The following is a 16,958-nucleotide window of genomic DNA, read 5'->3' as shown; positions in this document are numbered from 1 at the left end:
TTATTAAAGTTTGCTCATGAATCATATTATAAATATCCTATTGTAACGATTACACATAGTTGAGATCTATTATATTAAAAACAGAAAACTGAAAAAAAAGTGACGTTTTCAGCAAAGAAATCAATAACTGAACATAAACCCAGTGTGTCCATCCACTGTCATTGATCCAACTCCATGGGTTCTATTGGTGAATCAATGTTGTAGAAGATGACGGTGTTTCCATGGTAACTACAGAGCCTCTGAACGTCCAAAATGGGTCATATCTGATGACCGTGAAAAGATGACAAACTACATTTTACACCAATTATTTACATGTATTGATAGGATTAATTGAAAAACAGTGATTCAACATTTTAGATCATTAGATATTTTTGTTTTTTTTTGGGGTTTAAATGGTTTAATGATTGAAGAAGTGACTGAATGCACTTTGAAGGTTTTGGTTCAAATGCACCCAGTTTAGTGTTAATGAGAATATTTCCATATTTAGCATAATTTAGTTAGGTTTTTCATTAAACTTGTCTTCTCTGTTTTCTTACTGTGATATTCTGTATTGTCTCAGGTTCAAAACACACCATTGTTTTATTCAATACATTTGAAAAGTTTAACTGTTATTAATTTGGGTCTTGGCTTGTCACTGAGGGGCGATAGGGGATCCTGAAGCCAGACCAGTTGAGAACCACTGATTTAACCACTGACTGGCACTCATTACTGTGCAATATGAATTTTTTTTTTTAAACCTCATTCGAGCGTCTTGGCTCAATTCTTGACGTCAGACTCAAATCCTTTCCGTCTGTTTCCTCCTGAATGATGCATGGGTTTTAAAGGAATTCAACATGTTCCAGTTTGACGTTTATTGATATATCTGCAGGGTGCCGTACTTTTAAAAAGAGACACCAGACGTCGACTGAAATTATTCACAGGTTCATTTAGCGTCGATCGATCTGTGGATATAAATTCAACGTCTTGGTTTTATTTAACACGTGTGCACCTCTGTTTTTAGTTTCGTTGTCGGCCACTTCCACTCAGCTGCCCTCACCGCTGTTGATAAAACAAAGTAATTAAACATCAAAATCAATTACATTGATTTAGATTTGCATAAACAGTATGCGAGAGCGCCTCAGTGATTTTACAAATGCAGTGTAAAGGATATAAGGAAGCTAATTACATCAAATCCTGGCTGTTTTAATCAAATGGATTGGGGGCGCTTGCACAGAAACCTTCAATTTATGAACAAATGCGTCAGTACTTCTGGGGTGGTTTGTGTCTGGATGCATTGGCCTCCTGGGTGATTTGCTTGTACACTATTGTCAAAATGAGGATTAAGTTTGTAAATGTGGAATTCATGAGAAAAATATCGATTGTTTATATTTTATTTTTAACTGCAGGCTGGAATATAAAAGCAGAAAGTAAGATGGACACTGCTGAACTTAATATTTTGACTAATTTATATTCATGGTTGTAGTGAATGTTGTAAAAGGTAGAGTTATTGTAGGTAATGAAAAATAAGACTAAAACTAGCACTGGAAAAAGAATACCAAGCTTTAAGAAAAGAAAAACTAAACTAAAACTTACCAATACTGATCTTCATTTACCACCAATTCATCTCATACATGCTCATACACACTAATACATACACAATCAAAAAATAAGATACTTTTTGTGGCAACACCATAAAATGGATAGGACATAAGATCAACACAAAAGCTGGAAAAAAAAAAAAAACTTTTTTTTTTTTCCCCGCAGCACTAATGTGTTTGTTAATTTGTTTATTTGCTCATTTATTCAGGGATGGTGCACGCTAATTAGTAATACTGTAAATGTGCCAGTGCTAGCCAAATGGTAAATTAGCTGCAAATAAAAACAGCAAACAGTCTTAAAGTTCGCACAAACAAAGCTGACAGAACCTATTAAAATTCTAGAAGCAGCATGCAAAGCAAAACAACGTTCACAGTTTTATTTAAAGTAATCAGACACGCATCAGGTAAAAAACAATCAAGTAAAATTAATATAATTCACTATTTTACAAAGAGTATGACAGGCCCCATGCAAAGAAAATGCCAAATACTGACAAAAAATACCAGTAAGCATGAACACAGACAGGTAATACAAAATAATAAGTGTTTGACAGAAATTACATGGCTCATGGAGTACAAAATATGATGGTTTTTCACACTTTTATACACCATGATTTTGTGAATCATATCTCTGTATCATTTCACACTTTTGTTTTTTGCTTCTTTGTCATAAAACTGAAAGATAAAACTCTATAACTAAATAAAAACTAATCAAAACTAAACTGAAAGACTAAATAAAAATATTTTTTGTACTCACTCTATGTTACCTAAGCTAAGAATAGAATAGAATAGAATAGAATAGAACAGGCTTTAATACCATTACACTGGTTGTGAATTGCTGTGGTCTCTACCAGCGACAGTGCACTTACATCTAAATAATGACAAAATAAAATACTTATATTAACCCATAAAGACCCAGTGCTACTTTTGTGGTAGTTCCCAAATGAATTTTTCTCTCCATTTAATCTTTCTTAAGTGATTTATCACAAGTTATTATAATATTATTGTCTGTATTTTACCTTTTTTCAGTGAAAATCATGTATTTTCCTGGATTTAATTCACAGATGATGTAGATGTTCATAAAAATTCTGATTAAAGTTGATTGTTTTAACCTCCTAAGACCCAGCTGTGGGTTTTCTGCCCACATTTGTGGACAAGACTTTCACAACTTCATATATAAAAAAAAAAAAAAAAGAAAATTGTCCACCACAAAGGACATTCCATAAAAATTTTAAAAACTGCTTCTGAAAAAACTCGTGCATCATGATGTTTCCAATATTGGCACTTATTTAATAAAAAACAAAAAAAGCTTGTACTTTGCTGACATTTCCCGGGTCTCAGGAGGATAATATCAGAAACAGAGAAAACTGAAGAAAAAAATGACTTATTCTTCAAAATCTATCATTAACTGAACATAAACCCAGTGTGTCCATCAACTGTCAGTGATCCAACTCCATGGGTTTTACTGGTGAATCAATGTTGTAGAAGATGACTGAACATCCAAAGGGATCACTTTGGAAATGTTTTATTCATTTATATTCATTATTTTTTTCTTTTTTCTTCAGTTTCATTCAGTTTGTGGCTTATTTTGTCCACGTAACTTGCTATTTTGTTGATTTATTATACATTTTATTGATCATTTTGGCTGTTTTTATTTTTGTTGCTTACTTTATACGATTTAACTTTATTATAGTAAATTTTTTGCTTACTTTTTTTTCATGTCATATATAATTTTATGTGTTTTCTTAATTATTATTATTATTATTATTATTATTATTATTATTATTATTATTATTATTATTATTATTATTTTGTTCATTTTAGTTGATATATATAAACCCAGTGTCTCCATTCACTGTCACTGATCCAACTCTACTGGGTTTTACTGATGAATCAGTGTTGTAGAAGATGATGGTGTTTCCAGGTTCACTACGGAGCCTCTGAACGTCCAAATGGGTCATATCTGATGACTATGAAAAGATGACAAACTGTATTTTAAACCAATTATTTACATGTATTAATAGGATTAATGGATCAGTAGGTATTAAACATTGTAGATCAGTAGATGGTTTCAGTCGCCAGTGGCTGTTTAAAAAATATTAAATATAAAATAGTGTACGATTGAAATATGTGGAAATTAGAGATATACTGTATGAAAGGGTAAAATTTAAGAAAAGTAAAAGTAAGCAGAAATTTATGAGATTTTTTCCAGATAAAATAACAAAAACTAGAAGCACTCGGAGAGCGCAGACCTCCGCCAAGGCTGATCAGTGGCCCCCCCCGTGGGCCCCCCCAACCCCGATCACCACCAAAATTTAATCATTTCTTCTTTATCCCATTCCCAACAAACCCTGAAAATTTCATCAAAATCTGTCCATAACTTTTTGAGTTATGTTGCACACTAACGGACAGACAAACAAACAGACAGACAGACAAACAAACCCTGGCAAAAACATAACCTCCTTGGCGGAGGTAATGATCGCTGCAATGAGCAGTGGTAGCCAATGTGACATCAACACATACACCTGAGGTCCTTTTCCAACTGCTTCTTTCCTTTTCTTTATACAAATCTTACATGACCAGGATTTAGGCGATTTACTTCTGTGACCAGATCAAATGATAAATAATCTATGAAATATGAAATGAATATGAGTCTAAAATCCTGGGTTTTCCCTCTTTTCCTAATCACTGTTTGTGCAGATTTTGGACAGAAGGTGGCAAACTTTGTCCACTTTCATCAGAGAAATTACCTTTGATTCTGATGGTTGGAGGATAAGCAGAAAATGATACTACTTTTTTCGCAAAATATTACAGGTGCTCAATCGTTAACCACCTGTGGAAGGGGATTGTTCCACTGGAGGTGAGTTCAGTCGCAAAATCCTTAATAATATGAAAGTGATTATTGTGTCGTTCGGACTAGCAGGTGGTTTGTTTTTGTCCGTTTTTGTAGAGATGCCACAGCTGCTTATGGAATCATTGTTGCTTCTTTATCAGTGTTAATTACAGTCTGGTACTAGAGGTTTTTTTTTTCTTTTTTCTTTTTCTGATTGATTACACACTTGCTGCAGAATTGGGCTTGTTGTTTAAAATCTCTAGACAGAATCCCAATAATCCACAGCACTTACATCTAAACATATCACTTTTATGTCAAAATGAAGCTTTGCAATCAAACCCCATCAGCCCTTCATCGATGACGAGGCAAAAACACTCTGATGCCCTTTACTCAAACTTTGGATTACTTTATAGGCTGCTGTTTGTAATACACCGCACACCTTTAACCTATAAAGACCTGGTGCTACTTTTGGGGCACTTCCCAAATTAATTTTTCTCTCTATTTAACCTTTCTTAAGTGATTTAACACCATCTATTATAATATTATCCTCTGTATTTTCCATTTTTTCAGTGAAAATCTGCTATTTTCCTATATTTAATTCACTGATCAGGTAGATGTTCATAAAAAACTCATACCAACGTTGTGGGTTATTTGATCAGAAACAGAGAAAACTGAAGAAAAAGTGATTTTTTTTTGCAAAGATATCAATAACTGAACATAAAAGCAAGCATCTTCATCCACTGTCATTGATCCAACTCCATGGGTTTTACTGGTGAATCAATGTTGTAGAAGATAACAGTGATTCCACAGTAACTATGGAGACTCTGAACGTCCAGATGGGTCACTTATGTGGAAATGTATTCATTTTCTTCATTTTTATTCATCTTGGTCATTATTTTATTTCTTTCTGTTCACTTTGTTGCCTCTTTTATTATTTTTTTCTTCAGTTTGGTTTTGTTTGTGGTTTCTTTTGTCCACATAACTTATTATTTTGTTGATTTATTATTCATTTTTGTTAATTTTATTGATTATTTTGGCTGTTTTTATTCATTTTGTTGCTTATTTGACACTTTTCAATTTAATTTTTTTTTTTCCACGTCATTTATAATTCTATAAATTTTTAAAATTCATTCATTCATTCATTCATTATCTGAACCCGCTTTATCCTCACTAGGGTCATGGGGGTCCCTTGGAGCCTATCCCAGCTACATAGGGGAGAAGGTGGGGTACACCCTGGACAAGTCGCCAGTTCATCGCAGGGCTTTTTTTAAAAAAATTCATTTTTGTTAATTTTATTCAATACATATAAACTAATCGTCTCCATCCACTGTCATTGATCCAACTCCATGGGTTTTACTGGTGAATCAATGTTGTAGAAGATAACAGTGATTCCACAGTAACTATGGAGCCCCTGAATGTCCAAATGGGTCACTTATGTGGAAATGTTGTATTCATTTTCTTCATTTTTATTCATCTTATTCATTATTTTATTTCTTTCTGTTCACTTTGTTGCCTCTTTTATGATTTTTGCTTCAGTTTTGTTCAGTTTGTGGCTTATTTTGTCCACATAACTTATTATTTTGTTGATTTATTATTCATTTTTATTAATTTTATTGATCATTTTGGCTGTTTTTATTCATTTTGTTGCTTATTTGACACTTTTCAATTAAATTTTTTTCACGTCATTTATAATTCTATCAATTTTTTTAAATTCATTTTTGTTAATTTTATTCAATACATATAAACTAATCGTCTCCATCCATTGTCATTGATCCAACTCCATGGGTTTTACTGGTGAATCAATGTTGTAGAAGATAACAGTGATTCCACAGTAACTATGGAGCCCCTGAATGTCCAAATGGGTCACTTATGTGGAAATGTTGTATTCATTTTCTTCATTTTTCTTCATCTTATTCATTATTTTATTTCTTTCTGTTCACTTTGATGCCTCTTTTATTATTTTTTTCTTCAGTTTTGTTTTGTTTGTAACTTATTTTGTCCACATAACTTATTATTTTGTTGATTTATTATTCATTTTTGTTAATTTTATTGAGCATTTTGGCTGTTTTTATTCATTTTGTTGCTTATTTTACACTTTTCAATTTAATTTTTTTCACGTCATTTATAGTTCTATAAATTTTTTTAATTCATGTTTGTTAATTTTATTCAATACATATAAACCAAGTATGTCCGTCCATTGTCATTGATCCAACTCCATGGGTTTTACTGGTGAATCGATGTTGTAGAAGATAACAGTGATTCCACAGTAACTATGGAGCCTCTGAACTTCCAAATGGGTCACTTATTTGGAAATGTATTCGTTTTCTTCATTTTTCTTCATCTTATTCATTATTTTATTTCTTTCTGTTCACTTTGTTGCCTCTTTTGTGATTTTTGCTTCAGTTTTGTTCAGTTTGTGGCTAATTTTGTCCACATAACTTATTATTTTGTTGATTTATTATTCATTTTTGTTAATTTTATTGAGCATTTTGGCTGTTTTTATTCATTTTGTTGCTTATTATACACTTTTCAATTTAATTTTTTTCACATCATTTATAGTTCTATAAATTTTTTAAATTCATGTTTGTTAATTTTATTCAATACATATAAACCAAGTATGTCCGTCCATTGTCAGTGATCCAACTCCATGGGTTTTACTGGTGAATCAGTCTTGTAGAAGATAACAGTGATTCCACAGTAACTATGGAGCCCCTGAACGTCCAGATGGGTACCTTATGTGGAAATGTTGTATTCATTTTCTTCATTTTTATTCATCTTATTCATTATTTTATTTCTTTCTGTTCACTCTGATGCCTCTTTTATTATTATTTTCTTCAGTTTTGTTTTGTTTGTAACTTATTTTGTCCACATAACTTATTATTTTGTTGATTTTTTATTCATTTTTGTTAATTTTATTGATCAGTTTGGCTGTTTTTGTTCATTTTGTTGCTTATTTTACACTTTTCAAATAATTTTTTTTTCATGTCATTTATAATTCTATACATTGTTTTAAAATTCATTTTTGTTCATTTTATTCAATACATATAAACTAAGCGTGTCCGTCCACTGTCATTGATCCAACTCCATGTTTTACCTGTGAATCAATGTAATAGAACATGACGGTGTTTCCACGTTCACTATGGAGCCTTTGAACGTCCAAATGGGTCATATCTGATGACCATGAAAAGATGACAAACTGCAATTTAAACCAATATTTTACACGTATTGATAGGATTAGTGTATCAGTAGGTATTAAACATTATAGATCAGTAGATGGTTTCACTCACCTGTGGCTGTTTAAAAAATATAAAATAGTGTATGACCATGAAAAGATGACAAGCTGTATTTTGCACCAGTTATTTACACATATTGATAAGATTAGTGGATCAACAGATATTAAACCGTTCAGATCAGTAGATGCTTGTGGTCGACGGTGGATGTTTGGGTCTTTATGGGTGTAAAAGCCTGTACGAGAAAATGAAAAAAATATTCAGTACTCACATCTGACTGTACAGAAATATATTTGGGTTTTGGATTCTGCCTCATCCACATTAAGACCAATGTAATCCCTGCCAGTCAACAGCGAAAACATCTCCCTGATGTCGTCTGAAGTGTGTTTGTGTTTATCTTTTGCCTGGTCTTCTTCTTCCTCATTGTCCTCATCCTCCTCTTGTTTCAGAAATCCCCAAAACGATGCAAACTTACATGAGGTTTATTTTTAATGCTGGGGGTCAGAGTGGTTGGTTGGCTTGAAGTGTTAGTGTGTTGCAAGATTTGGACGTGTTTTGCATTTTTAACCCTTTCATGCATACTGGTCACTACAGTGGACAGTTATTCTACAGCTGTTCTCTTGTATATTCATGGATTTTATTGTTTTTAGTTCCATATCAGCCAACACAGTGGACGCCTATGCATCATCCCATACACTTTAAACCTGATCTGCAGTAACATGTTTGAGTGTAAATCAATTGCTTTTTATTGATATTAGACCGTAATTAACAGTTTTTCTTAAATAAAAAGGGTTTTGTTTGCATCTTATCTCCATAAAGTGAGTAATAACTGATATTAGAGTATGTTAAAATGTGACAAAACATCAGATTAGCAGCATCAAAAAAAATGTATTTCATAGTTTTCACACAGTATATCAGTAAATACATGTTTCTTTGCTTCAAAAATTAAATGCATAGTGTCCAGCTGAGTGGACATTTTTTGTAACTCCATGAAAAATAAGGTCATAAAAATTTTTAATTGCATTTTTTTTTTTTTTTTTTTTCATGCCTAAAGAGGAATACAAATACTCAGGAAAAAATCTTGATTAAGGTTCATGCATGAAAGGGTTAATAGATGTGTTCCGAGTGATTGTAAGATTTAATTTTTGATCAAAGTGTCAAATGTAATAAACAGTGCGTAGTGTTTTGCAAATAGGGATGCTTCAGATATCGTATTAAGCAGAAAGTGTATGGCTAGAATAATTATGGGTGTGATGCTTTGGTCTAAGTATTAACTTTGAGTGTGTAATTGGCCAAAACTGGAACGCTATACACAGGAGTATTTCTATGAATAAACATTTTTATTCGGTTTTTTTTGGAAACAGCAACCCACTTGAGTTTTGTTTTTTTTAAAGACCTGCTTTTGAATAAATTCTGAAGTAGTGAACATTTAACTCACATGATTCATCAGCTGACTGATCATCTCATTGCATCTTCCTGGTACTGTACTGACAAAGTATGAAAACATGTCTGTCACTGTCGTGTGGACTGATGAGGGGGCTCATTCGTCTGTCTCATCAGTGAAAATGACATAACAGTCAGGTTAGACGGAACTGTTCTTAATTGTTTATTAGAGGCAGGATTACCAAAACCTACCACGCCACCTGCTGCTGATACAGCAAAGCTTTATTTGAAAAAAAAAATTGTATAACAGTCAATGGTGGGAGTAATTTATTTATTTATTATCTTGTGTGATTTATGCCATTATTTACACATATGATGTTGATACAAAAGATAATTTTACAAGTCTGAGAGGATACGTAAATAGAATTACTACGCACTTGAGTTGTGAAGTTGTGATGTCGCCGTAACTTCTTGCTCGTCTCTCTTCGTGATCTGTTCAGTGGCTGAAGGTGTGTCTGCAACTTCATACTTGTCATTGCATAAGTAACAATGAGATAGTGATTCAAGCATCTTTCAAGCTGCTATAGCAAAGTAAATTCAAAAGCCCATGACCCCACTGTAGTGATTTTCTCCCCTTTTAATATTTTATCACATGTAATATTAACCCATAAAGACCCAGTGCTTCTTTTGTGGCAGTTCCCACATGAATTTTTCTTCACATCTAACCTTTTTAAAGAGATTTATCACCGTTTATGATAATATTATCCTCAGAATTGAGCATTTTTCAGTGTAAATCATGTATTTTTCTATATTTCATTCACTGATCATGTACATGTTAATAAAAACTTAGATTAAATTCTAAGGTTATTATATCAGAAAAAGAAAAAGTGAAGAAAAAGATATCAATAACTGAATGTAAAAACAAATGTTTCCGTCCACTGTTATTGATCCAACTCCATGGGTTTTACTGGTGAATCAATGTGGTAAAAGGTGACGGTGTTTCCACATTCACTACAGAGCCTTTGAACGTCCAAACGTGTCATATCTGATGACCATGAAAAGATGACAAACCAATTATTTACATGTTTTGATAGGATTAGTGGATCAACAGGTATTAAACCGGTGGTTTCCAACCTTTTTTGGCTCATGACCCCATTTTAATATCCAAAACTGAGACATATTTTTTGGCTAAAATTAATTTATTTTTGATCATGTTTGCTATACTATGTTGCAAATAAATGTTAATTATAGACATCATTTAGACTATATAATGTAAATTATTATGGACAGAGATAGAAAAGCCAGGTGTAGATTACTGCACAAAGTGAGAATTTTACTTTCCTTGGTCAGGATATGTACAGTCAGTCCAGCTTGGATTTACAAGGCTGACAAATAATACTGAACAAACAAGAACTCAAACTATGAATTATGAAAGAGCTGCAGCATCTGAAACTGACCACAATGAACATTTGAAAGATAAACAGTACCACGGTGCTTCAGTTTCAGCTTCACAGTTTGTCTTTTATGGATTTGGATTGTCTCTCTGAACTCACCATATATTTTTTATTAGTACATTTTTTGTAGTTTTTTTTAATCAATTACTAGAATTTTCAGGCAACCCGATTTAAATTCCAGGTGACTCCACATGAGGTCCTGACCCCACTTATTACTGGGTTAAACAGTTTAGATCAGTAAATGCTTTTGCTGTTTGGGTCTTTATGGGTTGAGGTAAAATGTGTCATGGCAGCGGCCGTTTACTTGTTAGTGACATGCAGTCCACTCAGCCGTGTCTTTACTGTCTTTACCACAAATTGCGAATTTCTTGACTTGTGACATTATCTTTTCATTTGTATAAATGGTGGCACAATTCAAACAGGATCAACACATTGTTTCATCACTCTTCATATTTTTCCTAAGACTATGTTCCTTGGGATGGGACTTCTGCTGTCTTTTTGCTTTTATGGATGTTTTAATTGAAAGCAGCACAGCCATTGTATTGCAGAGCATTTTCTTCTCAAGGAAAACATATTTTTGCAAAGGTTGCAAGAAACAAAAAACCCCCATGCATTGTGTCCAATTCCCTAGCTTCACTTAGCTTATTTTACCATCCCTATTTCCTGAGCAGCATGCAGGTCCCATTAAACTCCAGTCTCCTAGTCTTCAGGCAGTGGCCTCAACCCTGTGCAGCTGCTCCAACACCAACATGAGCATAAGCAACTATATTTTTTATGGTCTGTAAATACAAAATTTGTAGAGGTGTATTTCTTTTCCACTATGTCAGTATAATGGGCAACAGCGAGCTGCATCTGTATGCTCATGTATAAAACAGAAAAGAGATGGAGTCAGAGAGACAAAGAGGCAAAGGAAAAGAAAGAGACAAGAGACAGAAAACAGAAAGAGGGAGAGAAATTCATAAACTCTGGGTACTCACAGTTCTGGTTTTGACATCTGCAGCCTCTGAGCTCTTCACAAATCAGAACAGGCTGCTTCTTCGTCTTCCTCTTCTTCTTGGAGGATGACTCTGCTGTCAGAACATCTATCAATAAAACACTTGTACACACTCACATATATACTGTATGCACACAAACACAGACAGACACGTGTATGCAGACACACACAACTTTGACATAAAGATGAACGACACACATCAATGTTTCCATCTTCTGCACACTACGGGGCCCGACGGAGGGGCCTCTGCTGCAAAGGGGAGCGCAGTTATCCCTGTGCTGCTCTGTCATGACCATGAAAATTACTGAAAATAATTTATACGACTTGACTTAGAGGAGGAGTTCTGCAACATGTTGGAAAATGTGAATTGAGGGTTGGGGGGGTGGGGGGGGCATGGGAAAAAGGAAACTGGAGGCAGCTGAAAGGAGCTTCTCCTAAGAAACGGCGGTTTTATGAGCAGTGCCGCAAAGTAGACATCCAAGACTGGAGCGCTGTATACTGACATCCTGTCGACGATGAGAGTGTTTCCGAACAAAAAACAGAGCCCGACTCACAGACACACACACACGCACACACACCTACACACACACACACACACACATACAAAGAGGAGTATTTTCAGTCCAAGTTCACACAGGCCTTATTACCCATAAACCAACACCAGGTGACTGTCATAAAAAATTACTTTAAAAGGCAGACAAGTGTAATGTCTTTTCTATTTGGATGAATTCTGGATATCAGGCCTACTTACTCAGCTGATAAAGCTCTATAAGTATGTTGAGGATTGTGATGAGAACATAGCATCACTTTTCCTAATGCGCTGTTTCCCATAAAGTTGGATTATTTTTGACACATTCCTTTTTTTATTTCTATTTATACAAATCAGTAATCACCTTTCCATATGCAATGATTACATACTGAGTCCCAGTTACACTTTATCTAGATAGTATTTAGTAAAGATGGACAAGGTGAAAGCCCCATGTTATTCAGAGGTATTTAAAGCTGCAGGAGCTGGAAACATAGAGGAAGAAATGCCAGAATTTGACACCTGAATACATACCTTACATCTGCAGCATCACCTCCCCCGAGCACAAATTAAAAGATTAAATATAAATACAGATGATATGGGGTGTTAGCTTCACGATGTAAAAGTAAAAGATACACAGAGTAGAGTGGCATCTGTTCAGTGAAAAGATAGATAGATAGATAGATAGATAGATAGATAGATAGATAGATAGATAGATAGATAGATAGATAGATAGGCAGCAACAGTGTCTTTGTGTCTGGAGACTCAGAAATGTGTACTTTGAGTTGTGATGATTTGTTTAAATTGTTTGAGTTTGTTTTGCCCTAAAATTAGAATAATTGTTCATTCATTCATTTTCTGAACTCGCTTTATCCTCACTAGGGTCACAGGGGTCGTTGGAGCCTATCCCAGCTACTTATGGGCGAAGGCGGGGTACACCCTGGACATGTCGTCAGTTCATCGGAGGGCTGACATATAGAGACGAACAACCAATAACTCTTCATATTTACAGCTGTGGGCAATTTAGATTAACCAGTTAACCTATCAGTGCATGTGTTTGGATGGTGGGAGGAAGCCAGAGTACCCAGAGAGAACCCACGCAGACACGGGGAGAACATGCAAACTCCACACAGAAAGGTCCCACCCCCATGAACTGGTGTTGGAATCGTACCCAGGACCTTCTTGATGTGAGGCACGAGTGCTATCCACTGCACCGCCGTGTCACCCTAGAATAAATATATTTACTTTAATTTTTTTTTTGCTGCCATTATAGATAAAACCTGGATTAAAATTAATAGTTAATTAGGTTATTATGAAATATTTGCTTTTGTATCTCTATGCAATGTATGGTTTGTAATTTATGTAAAAAGCTTTTCTTCCCAAAACTTTATTATTATAAATTAGACCAAAACAATCACTGTCTTAGCTACAGGCACATTTCTTTTGACTGTTCTTTTTTTTTTTTGTTTTTCAGGTCAAAAAATAACAGCAAGAAAACTCACCTCTAGCTGAACTCCTACTACAGCTCAGTGAGATGTTTACTTCCCTGAACCGGAGTCAGCTTTGACAAATCTCCTTACAATGAAGAAACCTGGGGTTATGGGAGGATACGAACAAAGACCACAGGGTTCAAGGGCCCCAAATTGAGGCCAGAGAAATGTTTGTGTCACTGACCAACCACAGCAGGGCAGTTAGCCGTGTCATTTTGTTGTCCCGTCCTTCTGGTGATAGATGGATACAGCGGTGAACCTCACAGGAAATTCTGACTGTGTTTGTATGTGTTTATGGGTGTGTACGCACATGCACACGCCCATCAACAAACGCCCGCGTCGGCCCGTGGATGCCTTTCAGCACATGTGTGTACAAATGAATGTGTGGGCACGCTGCGTTCCTCTGAAGGCTGGATGCCGTTTCCACATCTCTCTCTGCCTATAATTAGCTGTCCTGATAAAACACCGGTTTGCTGGCGCTTGCAGGATCAAACAGTGATGAGCAGGCAGCTCTCTTCACAGTACACTGCAGACGCCAGGTGGCTGTCCTTGAGTTGAGTGCTGGGCTATATGCAGTACACATCTGGAGGGCAATTAATCAGAAAAGCCAATTGTGATTTTATATGATGCCACTTATGCAATCACAATTAGACAGACAGAGCGCTCATGGTTAGAGGTAATGTTTGAGTCATGATATTAAGAGGATTTATGTTAGCTGTAGAAAAGTATCATGTACCAGCAGTTTTAACCTGGTTATAAGCTGGTGCCAAATCTAGACCTGGTTAAATGTGTGTTTCTACATTCGACAAGATCAGACCTGAGCAATGTACCCTGGCTGGCCCTCATGAGGTCAGTGGCAAATTAACCCTTTCATGCATGATTTATGAGAAACTTAATCAAGATTTTTTTTTCCTGAGCATTTTTATTTCTCTTTAGGCATGAAAAAACAAACAAACAAACAAACAAACAAACAAAAAAAAAACAGAAAACAATGCGATTTAATTTTTTTTCATCAACCTATTTTTCATGGACTTACACAAATGTCCACTCAGCTGGACACCATATGTTAAATTTTAAAGGCAAAGAAACACGCATTTACTGATATACTGTGTGAAAACTATTAAATAAAAACATTTTAATGCTGCTAATTTGATGATTTCTCACATTTTATCATACTCTAATACTAGTTATTACTTACTTCATTGAAATAATATGCAAAAAAAAAAAAGTTTAAAAATGCAAAAATAAATAAATAAAATGAAATAAAATTTAAAAAATAAATAAATACATACATTCCTGTTAATTACAATCTAATAACAATTTGCATTTTTTTGCACTCAAACATGTTACTGCAGATCAGGATTATATAGAACAGTAAAGTTACAGTAATGGTATGAATGTCAGTGTATGGGATGGTGCATAAGCGTCCACTGTGTTGGCTGATATGGAACTAAAACAAAACCCATGAATATACAAGCGAACAGCTGGAGAATAACTGTCCACTGTAGTGACCACTATGCATGAAAGGGTTAAAAGTCAATGCAAATATATATCACTGTAATAGATACAGCCAATACAATGGAACTGCTTTTATTTTGAAGGATCTCCTAAATTAAGGTTTTTTCATGTGTACTTCACATACTCACCATAAGGCTTATGCACTGATTGCTTTGTTGGTCATTCTCAGACCATGAGTACGGTGGCTGACAAGGGCCAAACACATTGCAACAGCCCAATGTATCTCAGTTAGAGAAAACAGCTGTAAGTACAGAAATGATGCAAATTCACAAACTCAAACACAGTCTAAATGAGGTACAAAAAGAAGAACGTGGTGCAAATGAAAAAATGTGCCGCAAGACACAAAAACACATCCATAATCATCAAATGCTCTGCAAATAAAAAAATGATTCAAACAAAGAAAACATCTGCAAATGAAAAACGCTGCATAACCAGTCAGTACAATGGAAGTGCTCCAAACCTGTAGGGGGCGCTGTCAGCAGAACAGCTCAATGCAGGGACACACAGGATGGAGAGACAGATGGAGAACAGCTGACAGTGTTTCAAACTACAGTGGGAACAAATTGAAGTTATGGTGTAGTGCAGTCATGTGACTTTTATTTGATTATATTTGACACTAGTCTGTTGTCTACAAACACTGCCCCCTGCAGGTTTGGAGCACTTCCGCTGGTTATGCAGTGTTTTTCGTTTGCATTGTTTCTTTATTTGCAGGGCATCTGATGATTATGCATTTGTTTTTGTTTCTTGCAGCGCATTTTTTTCATTTGCACCACGTTCCTCTTTTTGTACCTCGTTTAGACTTGTGTTTGAGTTTGTGAATTTGCATCGTTCCTGTACTTACAGCTGTTTTCTCTAACTGAGACACATTGGGCCGTTGCAATGTGTTTGGCCCTTGTCGGGCACCATACATGAGGATGCCAGCTAACAGCAAAAAAAGAAAGACTGATTCAGAATACAGAGTTTTTAACAAGATATGAACTTCTAAGTATTTGTTCACTGAAGTCAGATGTAAAAAGAAAAACAAAAAACTGAGATATGTAAACAAGCAAAGCTGTGCTCCACATTTTCATTGTATTATATTTTTATGGAGATATATATTGAGCAGAACTGCAAGTGTATTTGCCCAGCCCTTAACAAATGTCAAAGTTTCTTATGTGGCCCCATAAGAAAATGAATAGCCCACCCCTGGACAAGATCATGGTCTGGAAAGCTTGCATGACAGCAGTACGAAACACTTTGCTGATCTACAAGCAAGAACAGCTCATATCATGGATGGAGGTGTGACTGTCATGACCAACGCGATTCACCAAAGCTTAATGGCTGTCATTTTACATATACATGTTGCTTCATATAGAAAAGAATAAAGCACGTCAGTATAGATGTGAAATTGAAGCAGCAGGGGTTTGCGCCGACATCATACTAACTGTATTTCAATTCAGCTGTTGTTGTTTTTCTTATTTGTGAACACCACCATCTATGAATAAAGAGCTGCAGGACCAAAGGTCAGGCAAAAGCTTTGACAACATTATTACGATCGAGACCGGTTTGGTTTAGGGGGCAAAAGCTAAAGCCAGCATCAGGTCTGTGAAAAAATACCCCTCAAGTCTGTCATCTCAATAATCGTAACAGTGGGCAGTACATTACTGTATGAAATTCTACACTGAGTTGATTTGTGCATTGTAGGGGAAAAAATGCCATAAATACCTTTCAGCATATTGTATTTAGAGTGGTTTCACAGGGAAAATAATTATACACGATTCTGTGGACTTCAGGCCATACATACATGATTGACAGTTGTATTTACCTATGACCAGTCAGAGTGGCTTCACTTTTCCACATCAGTATAACATAGCATAAGGTCATATTTATGAGTAGTCTTTTGATTTGGACTTAAAGGAGACAGCTACAGAAGGAGGGTTTGTATTACAAAATTCTGTAAGTGTTTTTCTGTTGGTT

General features: G+C 35.1%; 1 long non-coding RNA gene across 1 annotated transcript; it reads right to left on the bottom strand.

Annotated features, from left to right (window-relative positions):
- Positions 1-497: 497 nt before the first annotated feature.
- LOC115415672 (uncharacterized) lies at positions 498-16,676 on the bottom strand. The gene is made up of 4 exons (XR_003934850.1): positions 16,664-16,676; positions 8,237-8,243; positions 2,891-2,894; positions 498-634 (listed from the first exon to the last, which is right to left on the bottom strand). It is a non-coding gene; the product is annotated as an uncharacterized LOC115415672 (long non-coding RNA).
- Positions 16,677-16,958: the final 282 nt, after the last annotated feature.

Source organism: Sphaeramia orbicularis, chromosome 24, assembly GCF_902148855.1.
Source record: "Sphaeramia orbicularis chromosome 24, fSphaOr1.1, whole genome shotgun sequence".
In the NCBI taxonomy this organism is placed as follows: Eukaryota; Metazoa; Chordata; class Actinopteri; order Kurtiformes; family Apogonidae; genus Sphaeramia; species Sphaeramia orbicularis.
This window is presented reverse-complemented; position numbering and strand designations above follow the sequence as displayed.